The 15,713-nt window shown below is 40.7% G+C and overlaps 1 protein-coding gene across 2 annotated transcripts in view; it reads left to right on the top strand.

The window, feature by feature from the left end:
- Window positions 1-15,713, top strand: part of sfl (N-deacetylase and N-sulfotransferase sfl) — a 172,107-nt gene that overhangs the window by 78,212 nt on the left and 78,182 nt on the right. For both annotated transcript variants that reach the window (XM_072298282.1, XM_072298283.1), the window contains one exon: window positions 15,223-15,276. The gene's annotated coding sequence lies outside the window, so the exon portion shown is untranslated. The remainder of the gene's footprint in view (window positions 1-15,222; window positions 15,277-15,713) is intronic.

Genomic DNA, 15,713 nt, shown 5'->3' with positions numbered 1-15,713 from the left:
GTAAAGTCCCCTCCCTTTTTTCGCCTCGTGTACTTATTTCTTTGCAAGTCAAACTTCCGTCCTATGCGGTCTGCGTGTTTTTAATCCGTAGTGGCTCTACCTTCCAGGAAATAAACCACGTAGGTGGAAGTAGGTTTTCAACGGAATTACGTGGTTCTCGAAACACGAGGTATGGGCGCTTTGTAGCAGTCCCAATTCCCCCCCCCCCGCCCAGATGTCGACCAACGGGCAATTTTGATACCTCAAAGAGACGACCTTTTAACGACTAGGTCAATGGACGAGCTTTCGACCTGAATCCGACGCAGAGGGATTAAGTTGTAAGCTTCTAGTGTGGATTTTTGGCATCGCAAAGGTTTTTCTGTGATAAGAACTCATGAGAGGTAAGGCAACCTTGGGGGGTAGAGAGTTCAGAGACATCTGGATTTATTTCCCTACGTATTTATTAATTTATCCTTTTAATTTGCTGCCTCTTTTTCTTTCTCTCTTTCTCTCTTCCTGTGTATGTGTGAATTTCAATTCGTAAAGTGAAGCGCATCTAAGACTTTACCTTCAAGAATTCTTCAGAAATGCCGCGTTAACACTTATTCTTTACATTGTCAATGTTTCAACTTTTTTCTCCTATACCTGGTCGATTCATAACTGTACTTCGAATTTTCCTTTAATAGAGAATTTGCAGGTATCTTAAATTTTGTAAATTTCATATTTAAAATGATATTGTTAGGAAAACTGAGTACGAGGATGTCCTTGGTTTCTATATTGGACAATTATTTGAGGAAATATCACAAAATAACCTTATTTCAGCTACAATTTATGCGTTTAAATGGAAAATGCCGCCAGATGACGTCCCAAGGCGGCACATTTTCTCACTTTTAAATCTATTTTTCTCCGATTTCCCATGTCAGAAAAAAATTATGAAACATACTGCGAACTCAGCTCATCAGGCACTCTCAGATGCGAAGCAATAAAATGTTTGTATGCAAATTCTTCATTATTTTGATTAAAAAACTGTGAGATCCATGCACATCATTTTTCGAATCACCTATACATTACCTGAGATATTTCTATGACGGTAATTACACCATCCTTTTTGGAATTGACACATTTGGTACGACTTTATCATTCTAGCGGAAAAACTGCCCAAATAATTCCATTAGTCCTCACTCGTAAGCCCTCTCATCAGTAGAAAACGAAAAACAATCGGTTCATTTCGAAATTTTTCACAGTAGACATTCTGCACGAGTCCGGATCCGTCACTCCACATAGCTTTCAGGAGCACTTCAAGCCTGACTTTTACAGTTCAGTCCTGACTCGCCGAAATGAACCGAAATACAAACAAACTGCACAGCTCTGCTCCCGGAATTTCCAATCAAAACGTCCGTCCGCCAGCACCGAAACCCCTCGAAAGCGGCGAAAAAACAGTGCAACCCATTTTTCTCCGTCAAGCATTTTAAGTATCCCGGTCGGTCTGCCACCGCGCCTCCCTCCCGTCCTCCACCGAGGAGGCGAAATTTTTTAGATTTCAAGCGAAGATAAATACTCCGAAACGCGCGATGAAGTCTGGCGGGGGCAATCGTTAAGTGATCGACGTTTCAAAGTCCAATAATTGAACCCGCGTTTTTATCCCGCGGTTATTCAAAACGACCCGCGCAAGAAGCGGATCAGGGTGTATCTCGAAGTTTGCCTCCGAATAGTATTTTACTCTTCAAGTCTCAAGTGTCGTCCGCAATCGTGCCGGATCGCTCTGTCGAATCGTATTCTTGGATCGGCTCAAACGCAACTGCTCCGGAAGAGATACTGCACCAGGGTGTCTACAAGTCCGGAACTTCCGGAAAGTCCAGAAATAGTACTGATTTTTCAAGGGCGGTCCGGAAGTACTGAAATAGTGCGGAAATTCCGCAAGAAGGTCCGGAATTTTTTTCATTTTTTTGTCATTTTTGTCGCAATTTGAGCGAGGAATTCAAAGTTTTGAAGTTTTTTAAATTTCGTCAATTTGGAGATACTGAAAAAGCACTGAATCATTCTGTTCAGGAGGCACTGAATTTCATGGGAATGCACTGAAAAAGTGATGTACAAGCACTGATTTTTGGCCAGCCTGTTTTAGTAGACATCCTGTACATACTTCAACTTTAATATGTATAAAAATAGACAGGAAAAGGCAGGGACGAGGCTGAAAAAACACACAACAATTATTACAAATCACGGAACGTTTTACCGGTCTCGGTCATTATCAACCGTCAAAAAAGAATCCAAAAATCTAAAACAACAAAAGCTATTTACAATGTTACCGGTCCCCTGGTCAGGCGGCTAGAACTTTAACTTTACTTTAATTTTTCTATATTTTTACTTTAATATACTTCTATGCGTTTCGGAATTTATTATAAAGAGAACTATTCAGTCCAATCGTATTTTTCACAAAATTTTACATTGATCTGGTTTAAACACAAATCACCGCTCGATGGCTGAGGAAGAATACCGCCTATACGCAAACTGATAATTTTGAAGGACAAAGAGAAAACGGTCGCCATTTTTGTAATTTTGAGGTTAGATTTGCAATTTTTACGTTACAGCTTCATTGCAGCGCTCCCTTGCAGAATTGAAAAAAACTAATATCATCAGCTCGCGTATTTTATACTTCAGAAAGCGACACAGTCACTAATCTCATTTTTGCCAAAATTTGTTAGTTATGCGATATTGCACCTTAGCCCTCGCGCTGTATTCAAGAGCTTTACAATTTTATATTTTTTTCAAAAGCTCCGACAGGACTCCCCTAACGCAGGTAAACGCCGAAAAGATTGCGAAAGGAATTGCCGGAAACTCAGTCATTGGTGTCAACGGCGACACCCGTGCGAGCGAGCGTCATCAAAGGCGGACGCACTCCACCATTTGGCAACACCGTTGAAATACCTTTTAGCAATGGTGCCAGAATATGGAAGTAAGACTGAAATTAGCGCAAGTTGACTGGTTGTTGAAGCTCGACACGGCATAGCTCCAGGCTCGCTTCTTTTGCGCTTTTCGTAGAGCTTAAAGTGCTTTCGCTTGCTTTAAGCTCCAACTTAATTAATGAATCGGAACGGAGACGGAGTGGAGGAGGTGGGAAAAGAAATACCTCAATGAGAAGGGGGGGGGGGGGGTTAGTGCGGATTGATTGCTTTTCGAGAAATTCGTCGTGGATTTTGTGCGCCCCCCCCCCTCCATCAGAGTTTTCTTTATTTCAAAACGCAACGCAGTCGCAACGTTGCTAGGTCTAGCTGTCAGTTCCAGGATGGAACTTATTTAATTTCGTCGTTTAAAAGGCAAGCCGTCGAACTGAAGTCAAATGATTAGCTTCTGTCGTGTTTTTCTTTATTGAAGTATTTATATTGAAAGCCCTTTTTATAACGCTCTCTGGCGCTCTGCAACACCTAGCCGCCAAAGTCCCCTATCCTTCCAAAGCCCTTCCGGGAGTCGGCACACAAAACCCCCTTTCGCCACCCTTTCACTGGGCGTCCTTTCGTCTCCTCCCAAGAGGAACCCAATCAAGCATCTTCTTCTGCAGCCTTTCGTCCGTCATTCTATTGACATGACCATACCACATAAGCTGTCTGGTCAAGACGTCGAATATGATGTCATTTTCGACTCCCATGATCTGACGCACTCTTTCATTGCGGACCCGATCTCTCCTAGAAATTCCTGCAGACCTCCTCCAAAAATCCATCTCCGTTGCTCTCAACATTCTTTGTGACCGTTCCTTCAGCTGCCAAACTTCACATCACTTTAATAAAGTTCGTCGTTAAAAAGGCAAGTGTTCGAACTGAAGTCAGATGAGTAGCCTCTGTCGTGTTTTTTCTTGTCTCATTATCGGGGTGGATGTCTCATAGTAGCAGAAAGGGCACTATTTTGTTTCAAAAGTATTTGAGGCGCTGGGTGCAGAAAGGGATTTTTTTTTTTTGGTTGAGGTGCCTCAAAATCTCTGCTGACGTTTCATCCATTATGGTTAAAGTAAATGCACGTAATTTGTTGAAACTTTTACTGTTTATTCTGTATGATTTTACAATGCTGAAAACGGAAAATTTCAGGAAATTCAGCCAATAATTCCATCTCTAAAACATAAAGTAGAACTGGAGATTCTGAAACATCGCAACCGAGAAGTACCCTTTCTGAATCCAACCCACCTCATTTCCTTCTAAAAATCAAACAAGCAGTAAGCTCCAACGCATTCGCGTCGGAAAGCGGCTCTGGCGACGGTAGTTGTAGTCAAGAGTGAGGGCCTAGACACATTTTGTCATTGATGTACAATCCGACAAATGTCGATTCATGTTTTGTAACTTAGCAGATTTACAAAGCCGGTGTATAAATGTGTATTGGCCCTTGATATGCAGAATGCATGGCACTATCACTTGTTGTATACTTTTAATTTTGAAGGCTCTAGTGATCATCTTTTTTTGTCAAATAACTAGTTTGTGCAACAATAAGACTGAAACTGACTCTAACTGAAATTTTGTCTTTTTAGGTATTTGGTTATTTTGTATTTATTAGATTGTATATTTTCACAGCCCTGCGATAAGAAACTTTGGAATGCATGGTTGATAAGTCGTTTAGCGAGGCTGCAAAAAATCTGCATTTTTATATCTGAAACTGTAGGTAATGGTTTTTTATATAATTGTAAGTCATGTGTTTGTACACATGCTTCACTACAGCTTACATATTTATTACATGAATAATAACAAGTACCATTTTCTCTCTGAATATAGTAATAACTATTTACCTAAATGTAAGTACCAGTGGAGAAAGAAAAGAGGAAAATCCAGAAGAAAAGTAAGATAATTTTATTTATTCCATCAGTATTATTTGGTAACAAAATATTTTGAATCGGAAACATAAACGGAAAGATTATGTATGTGTCAATTGAATACTCTGCACTTTCGACATAGAGTTGATGTCATTTCAATAATCGCCCCGATGGCCACGATAGTTGTTAAACGTTTACGGTTTCCTTGGTAACCTTTGTTTGCTATCAGCTGATATCGAGTAATATGCCTAGGAAGCTCCAACCACTGCATTCTTCCAAAAAACCGCGAAAACTTTAAAATTCAAAATTTCAAATTTTGAACGTAAAGTACATTTTTTCCATCACGAGATTAAAGCACAGACAAGTTTTGAATTATTGACTGTATCACCATGATTCCAAAAATACACTACACAACATAGCATTGGCTAACAATAAAACAATATGCAATAAAATAAAGTCATGACAAGGTACATAGTCGAAAATGGCGCCGATTCCCATCAACCAACGCGCGGTCTCTCCAATGTAACATGGTCCATTGATACTCCCCAGCTGGGACCGTCCGGAATAGCAGCTCTAGTGCAAGCACCAGAGCCGCTAATACATTGAGTGCATACGCTATCAAAGTTCAGGAGCAAAAATATTTCGAAGACCGGCTAAAACTTGAGCACAGAAGAGAAAACAAATTACAGCGAAACATTTTGAAATTAATCAATTTTACTTTACTGTACTTAATATTAATTTTTAGGCGGCTCGAAATTGTCGTTTATTATGCGAGTAACTCAACAGGAACATGATAAAATCATCATCTACAATTTAAGAAGGAAGGATGTTGTTCCTTTTTGTTGATACATATATTTATTCATTTTAACATTGTTTGTATTAATTATTTTAATTTATGCTTTTTTTTAATGCTGTAAGCGTGACTCAAACATTTTATACAGAATCACGAATAGAGGAAAGAGAGTAAGAGGTGGGAAATTTAAACTTTTATCTGTTTTGAGACCCCTTGTTCGGTTGTTGCACGTTCATTACATTGATTCGTACAGAAATAGATTTCGAGATTATAAAAACATGTTGAAACATTCAGTTTATGAACGAAAAGTGTGAGCCCCTTCATTATCTTTTTCATTCCTTTTTTCTCTCTAATATGGAGAAAATGACTGTTTTTATGCAGCAGATATGCAAAAAATATCCGTTTAAATCTCACGTAATACAAAAAAATTAATGACTCTTACATGCGTCATCAACCCACAGATATTATAGATTATAGAAAAGAAATTGATGCCATTCTTTCAATCCTTCAAAACGTCAAATGTGAATTTTTTTTAGAGAGGGTAATCGGAGGGGTAACGGAGGTACAGAGGGTTTCAAAAAAATCGTTTTCATATTGTCAAATGGTAAAAAATGAAGTGCTCCCAGATCCTGTTTCAGATGAGCTTACCTTTTATCGTTGATTTGCGTAGATACCACAACTATTCTATCTGTTCACGTCGATAGAAAGGTGAACTTAATCGAGCCAGGATCTATAAACGCCATCAAAGTAAGGACATTTACGGCGAAGAAATAAAGAAAACTCGTTCAAACGTCCCTCTCGTATATAGGTGCGTTGAAATCGCACATCACTCTACATACATTGTACTGGATTTTTTAATATTCCTATTTGAAGTTGCGTGAAAGCGGGCGTGTCGGCTTGTGAATTTGAAACATCCATTTTTTCCCTAAACTCGAAAAAACTGGAATAATTATTTTTGATTTCGAAAAAATAGGGAAAACCCTCTGAAACTTCTCCTTTTCAGGTGCGTCGAAATGACGCACCACTCCACATATTCTATCGGGTTTTGAAAATAGGCATATTCCTCTTTAGAACTGCGTCAAAGTGGACTTATCAATTTTTCAGCTTTAAAAAACATCGGTTTTCACCCAACTCTGAAAGACGTGAAAGCACTGTTAAACGACAACTCCTTGAAGAAATCATTTCTCGCCAAAATTCTACTACTGAGAGGAAAAGGCTGCGACAGCCTCGAAACGCGTCTAGCACAAAATTGCAGTTATTAAAGTACAGTCGAGTTTTTTTTTAATTTTTGGCCTCTTTCTTTTAAATCTTACCTCAATGTTTATTAGTCTCGGGTGTACAGTTTTAATTCTTACCGATCTTCACATTCAGAGGGCTATCGGAAAATCATTCCACTACGGCGTGGCAAAACGTTCTCTCTGAAGAGAAGAGGAGTGACTTTTATTTCCATAATTAAGACTTTGTTCAGCGGCCTATTTTTATGAGGATTTGAATTCGATGTAGCATGTAGCATCGCGTCCAAGATCTTGGACTCCATGCTCATCGCTTAACTTCTCACTTCTTTGCTTGAGCATGGAGTCCAAAAGCAAGCAGACCTCCCTTGGTTTTAAAGTTCATCATGATATAACATCGTATACTTCGCTTATCTAATCTAACTTGAACTAACAACCTTACTTAAGTAAGGTTAGGTTAGGTTAAGGTTAGGTTACCTTAAGGGCTATCGTAACCTTACCTAACCTAACCTGTGCACAATTTTTTTCGAGGACACCATTTTTCGCCTTTATTTCACAAAAACTGTCCTAATACATTTTTGGACCCTATGTTCGTGTATCGTCAGAGAATACCTGCATCCCACAATTTTGGACGCTATGCTCACTTCGATTTTTCGAAAAACTCATCCCTCGTTAAAGTGAGCATGGAGTCCAAGATCTCGGACGTGATGAGCAACCGAACATATGTAGATAGCTGAGCGTGGAGTCCAATATCATGGACGCGATGCTACATTACCTTCGCATTCATATGACAACTGGAATTTTGGCAACGTCTCACAAAGTACTGGATTCGGGTCATCCCGCGGTGCGCTTAATTTCGTCGTGAATGGGGTGGAACTTAGGCGGTGGGAAGGAAGGGGGTGGAGGGGTCGGATGTTCGTCTCGTAACGCTTGCAAAGTTATGCGCGCAAACGGAGACGCGTCTCGCATATTTCGCCACTCGCTAAGGATCGCTCCCCTCCCCTCCCTCCCCTCCCCAGCAGGGCGGGGGAGGCTTCCTTGAATCGTCGAAATTCTGATTTGGGAGCGGGACGGGGGGGGGGGGGGGAGAGGGGGGCCAAGGTGCGAAGGGGTACGGATGCAGGGGTCGTGTCGCGCTTATTCCGAGTAATTTGTGCCCCCGCCCACATCCTCCCGCCGCGCGAGTTTGTGCGTTTGATAGCATTTCTGCCGTAATCCGAGTTATCAGACGTCAAAATTAGGGTGTCCTGTACCCTGTAGAAGGTGGGGTTTCGCGGAGCGCATTTTCTATGGACTCGGAGAGGATTACCGTGTATTCTGATGATGGATTTCAGTTTGCTGTCGTTCATCGAAAGGAAATCCATAGTCACCACGATTTCCAACCTCTTCACTTTGACCTTGCAGTATTTCACCCATGTGTGCTGCCTTGCGAAGGAAAAACGCCGTATATGCCATTAGGCGTTGCCAAATTTCCCTTGGCAAATCACTAATTTTCAGGAAAATCTTTGAATTTATGTCTACCAATTTCTCAGATAAAGTTTGTAATTTGATCTGAAACATCTGAAAAGTTCAAGGAAAAATATTCATAATTTTCCTCGAAAATAAACTTTTTATCGAATGAAATTTGGCAACTCTCGAATGTTCATACGGCGTTCTTCCTTAGCACGGCAGAGTGGTGTTCGCGGTTTACCAACCCCTCGTGTATCTAAAAGCATGCACTACGATAACTTTTGAATGTTATCCTGTTGAGATCGTTACTGGAATCAAATGAACTGAATGATTAATGATTGGATTTTGGCAGTGGTGATTTTGTATGTCGGCAACACTGTTTTTCCTCGATTTAAATCCATTAAAAATATCGATTTTAGGCGAGGTAAGCGTACTCGCCTAAAATCGATATTTTTAATGGATTTAAATCGAGAAAAAACAGTGTTGCCAACTTTCAAGAATCACCACTGGATAGTGGCGAAGACGACACAGGGGTATGAATTTATTGGAGCATCTTAAGTCATGCTTTAGAACTGCAAATACCAAATTTGGCTCTAACATGAAAAGATCAAAAAATTTGATGCATATAAGGTTATATAATACAATTTTGGGGGTAGATCATAAAGACAGAGAAGTTGATTACGAGTGAGGGGTTTGTACTTCTGGACATCACTCGTCACACGAAAGTCAGCTATAAATTCGCACTAAGTCAATTTCTTCCAAGCTTCATGGAAAAATTAACTTTTCTTTAATTTCTGAGTTTTACAATCTTTCCGACGGATTTATCGTCCCCGCGAAATTGAAGATCACAGTTCACAGTTGTCCCGGTGACGTAGCATGAAAAAATTGATGAGCAAATGGCCCCTCTAGTTCTTTTCCGTAGGGGTAACTGATCCTCTGGCGACGATTTAAATTTAAAAACAAAAGTATGACGGATGAGCCGAGAACGAAAATATAGTCAAGTTCATCGGATGCTCATGAAGCGACAATGGAGTGAATAGACGCTAAGAGCTCATAAAAATGCGTGTTTATTCTGCAAGTGCTTACCGCAAAATTCCCCCACGAAACCATCTCCGCCTTCTAGAAGAGATTTGAGTGTTCGCATGTTCTGTTTTCAGCGTTCATAACTCAATTTGGTTTTCCTCGAATGCTGAAATCGACACAATGGCGGCTCGTCAGCTTTCAGTGACGCAAGAAAGTTTGATGACTTGTTCGTGTCTCTCCTCACCTAGTTTTAGCAGTGTAAGGCTCCGGAGAATTTTTTCCCCGAGAAAATCTTATCACGCCGTAAAACAGGGTGTCTAAAGGTCTGAAAAACCAGGAAAAGTCAAGAAATTTCTTGAAAATTGGATATCCTCTCTATTCTAAGAAAATCATTTTTAAGACGCTCGATAGAAGGGGTGAGGAAGGGGGTCAGACAGAAGTAAATAATAAGACAGAATAATAATATAGAATAGTGAAAATTTAATAAAAAACGAGTGGTAAATACCAACGTCGCAATCGGAGGAATGAATTCTCCCAGTTTCTCCTATGTTTTCTGCGCTAAATTAACCGCAAACCGTACCAAAATCAACACAAAATTTGTGTTTCACTTCCTGCTTCAACCAAAAGTAACACAAGAACACAAATATTTTTATCAGCGTGTATGATAAGCTGCGAAACTACCCCGAGTCTATGCTGGGGAGACCTTTTTTCACCCTTTCTCACATATGCGTAGCCCATTGAGCCTTGGTAATATCGTTGACACGAAAGCGTGCAATTATTTAACGCTCCTAATTCGCGGCAACGAGGCTATTTGCGATGACGTCGGAGGACTAGCAGTTGGGGTAGCAGCCCCTCCTCCCCCACTTCACGGCTACATCCGTCGCAAATACGCGATTATAATTATGAGACGACGACGCTAATGGCTCGCATTTGCCGACGTCAGCAAAAGCGCACAACTGCTCCCCACCTGCCAAATTGCTCGAAAAAGTCTTGTTTGAGAATTTATCGTTAAAGTAGTTTTAGGCCTTCTCAAAGGTTAAAATTTCTACAACAGCAGCCCGTGACAACGGTGATATCAAAAACATAGGAGGAAAAACGGGAAACAAGGCTAAAAATTAGCGCCTTCAAGACTGCAGGAACACTTCACGCATTGCGCGCTCAACGCATATTAGCGCCTACAAGACGGTATGAATACTGCACGCATTGCGCGTACACCACAATCAAATAACCATGTTCCATACTTCCATCACGTTAATTAAGCAAAATTCACGACGCTGCAAGCGAAAATTTCTAAATTGTCAGTTCTTTTAACGTATTATATCTATTCACTTGTCCGCCATACCTTGGCTTTGATCAATCCGGCGCAGTCTACGACGGCTGAGCTAATCATACATGAAGGGGTACAAATTCTTCTAGGCCTCCGCGATTTTCCATAAAGCGTTGGATTTTCGCAGAACGGTAAACACAGCGCGCTGACCAAATTTTTGTTCAATTTCTGGATAATTACTTCAGTATAATTTTAGGATGTTAGCCGAAGTCGCAGTATCGCTCGATGAGTTAAAAATCTAAAAACCGGCAAAAGAAATGAAATAAAAGAAGAAGAAAAAGAAGGAAAAAAAACCCTCACAACTTGGTTGCGATCACGCGCTCGAGAAAAATTTGCACCCATGAAAATATCATTTTTCATCTGTGGAAAGTTAGTATTAATAACACTAACATTATAAACAGATTTATTATAAATTTTAGGTTGATTAATTTTATTAATAATCAAAGTTAGTAAAAATAATCCAAATTGATATTAATCAAAAGTTCAAAATTACAGTTCGTCTCCTCATGTAAAATATCTGTTCTTACTTTACCTCTTGTTTTGTAAATTTAAATTGAATAATAAGCAGATGATTGATTGATCCCTTATCAGTGACCACGCACTTTCACTCGAGAAAGAATCGGCAAGTACGCGCAATTTTCTACCCCCTTGGCCCGAGCGTTTCCCGCGGACTGCAGGCGGGCGGCGCGGGGTCGGTGCGCAGCGTTTAAAATCCAAGCTCTATAAATTACCAGCATAATCCTGTTGGGGGTTTATTTATCCTGTTTATCCGGGCAGTCAAATTAAACGCAGCGATTCGCGGGTATTGATTTACGGGCCGCGTCAGCCCACCTGGAGGAGGATTAGCCGCTCACTTTTAGGCCACTCAACCGAAAAAGTAGGATTAGACGGCTTATTACGAGCCGAAATCGCGAAACGAGAGCTTTCAAGACCCTCTCTCGCATTGTGCGCGTAATACCTGCGTAAGCGTGTGAAAATCCTGAAGTTTAACTTTTGACCTGCGGGTTTTGTTTTGTTTTTTTGTTTTTGGCTCGCTTCGTTCCTCTTTTATAGAAAATTTCAGAGATCAATTTTGATTATGAAGTAAAGCAACAGCAGCAAGCTCTCCTTAGGCACACCGCGGCGAATGAATAGTCAGGAATATTTGGATTACATTTTGCAGTAAGGAACTATTATCCCTGGTCATGGTGTCTAAAAGTCCGGAAATAGTACTGATTTTTTAAGGGCAGTCTGGAAGTATTGAGAAAGTGCAGAATTCCGCAAGGAGATCCGGATTTTTTTTTCATTTTTTTGCAATTTTTGTCGTAATTTGAGCGAGAGATACAAATTTTTTAAATTTTTCGAATTTCGTCAAATGGAAGCACTGAAAAAGTACTGAATTTGCCATATTTGCCTGTGGAGAAGGTCCTGAATTTCTTGAGAAAATACTGAAAAAGTACTGTGAAAGAACTGATTTTCGACCAGCCTGTTTAGTAGACACCCTGCTAGTTCTCTCATAAAAGCACATACCTGAATAGGGGAACCAATGGGATGTAATGTTGTTTCTAAAATAAACCAGAAATAGTGGTTCCTTATTGCAAAATGTAATGCATTTCATACTTTGCTGTGTTTGTGTTGCTCGTGTAATCGTCCCCACAAGCGGATCTATGTACACATATCGTTGCCCTTCTGGCGTAAAGGCGTTTCTCAATTTTCACATGAGCTCTGTTTTACATATAAGCCCATGCTTTCTGGGGCTTATGCGGAAATAGAGGTACGCCCGTACGTCAAAAAAGCGACGATATGAAGGCGGAACACTGATTGGCACGAAGCAAGTAATGCAGTAAACGATGACGATTCTATGCTGTTATGTGATAAGAGCGAAGCTCCTTTTTCTTTTTCCAAAAGGTTGTAGCCGAATTAAAAGTAAAAAAATGTAATAGGTTAGGTAATACTTAAGAGGTCTCTCTTTTTCCTCTCCATACTGCAAGCTCTTGAATTGCAAATTATCTAAAGAGATGAATCAGGAAATTTGACCGAGAAGCATCTTCTGTAACGTTACATCCTGTGCTGAATCATGCCGATTTTGCTGGAGTCAATCCATGCTGCGTCAACTGAGACCAAGAGATCAAGACCTTGAGCATTCTTGTGGAATTCATCTAATTTCCGGTAGTACTGCGGTCACCTAATATTACTTTGCTAAATGGAAGTATCATTATATCAAATTTGAGGAAATCTATTGAGAATTTACATCGAACATATTAGGAAAACTGACGTCTCTCATTGACGTAATCGTTAAAAGGTTTTAGAGCCGTTCCACATGTTCACGCGTCCGTTTCGCGCGCTTTCGGGAATTTTCTGCACCCTCTCTCAAAATACGAACATAACATTTCTTAAGATGTTATGAAACCTTTTTCTAACCGATTTTGCCAAATTTTAATGCTTTTACTATTCCACTACGGTAAAAATCCAGGGTGTCTACAAGTCCGGAAATAGTACTGACTTTTTAGGGGCGGCCCGGAAGTACTGAAAAAGTGCACAAATTCCGCAAGAAGGACCGGAGTTTTTGTTATTTTTGTCGCAATTTGAGCGAGAAATTCAAACTTTTGAAATTGTTCGACTTTCGTCAATTGGAGGTACTGAAAAAGTACTGAATTTTTCTTTTAAGGAGGTACCGAATTTCTTGGGAATGTACTGAAAAACTACTGTTAAAGTACAGATTTTTGGCCAGCCTGTTCAGTAGACACCCTGAAATCGGTAAGAAAAAGGTTTCATAACATCTTGATAAACATGAGCGATATTGTTAATAAAAGAAGTGATAGAACTTTCCCTGTCTCTTTTTCATCTGCGTCAGGGAGACGTTTGACGTATGACGGAAGCGCAGGTCCATGCGATCGGGCAGCACGGTCGTATCATTTTCGGGCTCGTTCGCGCTCGAACATTTTGACTTGATTTGAAAAGTAATTAGGACACGCGGGCGGGAAACCGCGACGAGTTAAGTGACGAGGGCGCCGCCGAACTGCACGAAAAAACCACCCCGTCGACCCGGGCCGAGGGGATGATTCGGCAAGGCGGCCGCCGCGCGTGCTTTTTGCATCCGCTCTGGCTCCGCGCCAGCCCGCCCTCTCGTGTCATTATAACCCGCATTATCTTTTATGGCCGACAATTAACAATAAATAAAACGCGGCTCGTTTCGGCAATTGCCGTTTCCGGGAATTTTTCCGGAATTTTTTATTCCGCCGCAGATCGATCCAATTTATGACGAGCCGCAGGCTGCGAGCGACTCGTTGCGCGCGCGGACGTGAGGTGGCTTTCAGGTTTGCAACCCGACTCGGCGGTTTCCTTACGAAAGAGCGTAACTAAATTTTGATTTTGCCGCGCGAATTGCAATTTTGCCTAGAGAATTATGAGAATTTTCTACTGAAAATTGTATTAATTTTTCTTTTGATCACATGCAACATTTAGAAAAATTATCGATGAAAATAATGAAGGTTTATTAGGGTGTCTACAAGTCCGGATATAGTACTGATTTTTTTTTGGGCGGTTCGGAAGTACTGAAAAGTGCGGAATTTCGCGTGAAGGTCCGGAATTTTTGTCATTTTTGTCGCAATTCGAGCGAGAAATTCAAAAAAGTACTGAATTCCTCCTATAAGGAGGTACTGCATTTCTTGGGAATGGACTGGAAATAAAGTTCTGTAAAAGTATACTGATTTTTGGCCAGCCTGTATTAGTAGACATCCTGTTTATTTTCGTAAAAATTTGAATTGTTTGAATCAATTTTGTAACCGTGGAATTGAGTTACGTTCTTTTGTGCGGGACAAAGAAAAGAATGGCCTTAATTACAATACCATCATGTTTTGAACATATTTTTAGACGGCGAAGAAAAAACTATCCCTTTTATTTTAAACATTTCCCTGAAGCTTCTCAAGAATGTTCCCGGATCTTTTTCTCATATGTTCCTGTAGCTGACTGGAAGTTGGAGAAACGACGAGGCACGCGTTCTCTCGGCAACACCGTGAGTAGGAGCCTCCAAATGGCCCCTAAGTATTCCGGACACGTGACGGGTCCGAAAAACTAATTTTTCGCTCTTTCATAACTTCCCTCGTAATCCTGCTGATAACTGCACTTAAAAGCGCCGCTAACTCTAAATTCGCTTTTATGGCTCGTCTAACGTCCTATTTGCAAATTCGTACGAGCCGCCGTACATCCACGACCGCGCCATCACACGACCCCCTCACCCGGAGTCTCGCACAGGCGCACAGTGGATCGAGTCAATAGGAGAGGTCGGACAAAATTTGGAAACTTTAAAAGCTTATAACTCCGTTGCTCAAAACCTTGAGATTTTAAAAGTGCATTCATTGGTTTCCTCGTGAAATTCTTTTCTGGAAGCCCCCTTTAAAATTTAAAACGTGAAGAAATAAACATGAAAAGCAGTTTTAGTCAAAAATTTGATGTCGGACCTTTCTGATGAACTCGACCCACTGTGAGACGATTCTCCGAAAAGATACTTCCGTTTCCGTTCGTAACTGCCCTTAAATTGGGCCTGCCAACTCAGTAGTATTATAATGTCTTCGGAAAGAGCCCTTCCGGCCTTTATGACTCTTTTCACGGTTATTTTACTGATGACTCCTTCATTTCCGGACTGTTGCAGGCGGCTGTAGCGATCGCTAATGGACACCCGCTGCAATCATTTCCTCTCAGAATGGTAAGTGCAGTTTATCCTCCTTTTCTTTTATTTTCTTTCCGTAACGCCGTCTGTTAAGAGTATGGAAGACGAGTTTTTGACCTGAATTCTTTCGTGTGTACGGGAATGCACCGGGCAAGAAGAGGGTGTGGGGTGAAGAGGGAGTTCCTAAAAAGTCGGGAAATTATGCTCAACCCTGAAAAGTCAGAATTTTGTTTGCTGTGGAACCTTAAAATTTAATGACTTTGCCTGAAATTTGAATCTTTCAATTTCAAGAAGATGATTTCGAACGAGATGTTGATCAAAATTTGTGAGGAAAAGACATTTTATTTGCAATTGTGCCTATATAGTCAGGAAATTTTATGTTCAAAATTGCCGAAAAGTTACTTGTTACTCTGAAGAAGCAAACGCTGAAAGAGAGAGTGAGAGGGGGAGGGGGAGGCCCGAGGGGGAGAAAG

This window comes from Bemisia tabaci, chromosome 3 (genome assembly GCF_918797505.1).
Source record: "Bemisia tabaci chromosome 3, PGI_BMITA_v3".
Taxonomy (NCBI): Eukaryota; Metazoa; Arthropoda; class Insecta; order Hemiptera; family Aleyrodidae; genus Bemisia; species Bemisia tabaci.
Note: the sequence above shows the minus strand (reverse complement) of the source record. Positions and strands in the feature narration are given on the sequence as shown.